This window comes from Myotis brandtii, unplaced genomic scaffold (assembly GCF_000412655.1).
Source record: "Myotis brandtii unplaced genomic scaffold, ASM41265v1 scaffold520, whole genome shotgun sequence".
Classification (NCBI taxonomy): Eukaryota; Metazoa; Chordata; class Mammalia; order Chiroptera; family Vespertilionidae; genus Myotis; species Myotis brandtii.
In genome coordinates this window covers 839,670-840,887 of record NW_005369827.1, presented here as the reverse complement: position 1 = coordinate 840,887, position 1,218 = coordinate 839,670, and the positions used below count along the sequence as shown (strand labels likewise).

Here is a 1,218-nt window from a genome sequence, read left to right as displayed (position 1 = left end):
CTTGTAGCTTATCAGTAGAGCAGCGACCTTGGAATAGCCCTTATAATGGAACACAGAGATTAACCTAGACAAGATTAAAATCAACAGAACTAGATAGAGACAGGATTTTTGGTAAAGGTCAAATAAGAAACTATGGAAATGAAACAAGGAACTGTAGAAGGTTACCCAAAACATACCATGATGTGATTATAGAGGCATGCTTATAGGATCAAATGGTATAAATACAGATGTAATAGGACAATAAAAAGAGAACCTAGCTATGATGATCAACTGAACGCTGCCTCCGTGTCATTTATTCTTCACTGACTCCGTCCACACCTTTGGAAACCCCTGGACCTGCTGGGGCTGGACGCCAACAGATGCGATCCGCAAGGAATGCATAGGTGAGTTCAAAGATAATGCTAATGTTCTACTCTCAAACTGGAGCTATTGGGTTATTTGCTATATTGATATTCTTACACATAAGTTATAGAGATTATTTTGTATCTATTTAATATTAATAAAATGGTTTAAAAGAAATAAAATATTTAATGAACATCAGTATGCAGGTCTCTGTGGAAATTAAATAGAAGGCACAGCTCCTTCTTGTTAAATAGATGAAACAGAAAACACATAAAAAGTTAATAATCTGCTCTCTGTGGGTATCGCTTTCTCCAGGACACTGCTGCTGCTGCCACAGGTCACCACCATGTCTACCCCCTGCAAGCACAGCCATTGCAGATGTTCTGTAGGGATTGTAGTTTGGGGGAGAAAGCTCCTCTCCCCCTTTAACTCTCTCAGAGGGGACTCACAGCAATGATGCTTAGGCCCAATGTCTCACAGAGTTTTAATGAAACAATGAACTCTCCCCAGGAAAGGGGAGAGGGGACCTGGTAAGGGGTGAAACCAGAGATCCCCATCATGGGGTATTCAGAATTACTCCTTCAAGAACTGAGGTTGTGTAACTTGGATAAGCTCCTGGTTGGCTCTGCATTATAAGAAGGAGCTCTATCTCATAAGAATCCCCACTTCCTCAAGTGAATAGCCTCCAGCTGGTACAATGCAATGGTTTATCAGACCTTTCCAGACAAGTATGAATTCTCAGTTGCACATCATAATACAGGTTAACCTCAATACCTCTATATCCACACTCCTCTGGATAAATATGGTAGAATGCACTGTTAATCCCAATTTTTAGGCAACCAAATTAAGGTTATACATCTCACCATTTGCCATGGA

At 40.5% G+C, this 1,218-nt stretch overlaps 1 protein-coding gene across 2 annotated transcripts in view; it reads right to left on the bottom strand.

Annotated features, from left to right (window-relative positions):
• LIAS (lipoic acid synthetase) overlaps nucleotides 1-1,218 on the bottom strand; it is a 30,619-nt gene that overhangs the window by 16,106 nt on the left and 13,295 nt on the right. The window lies entirely within an intron of this gene.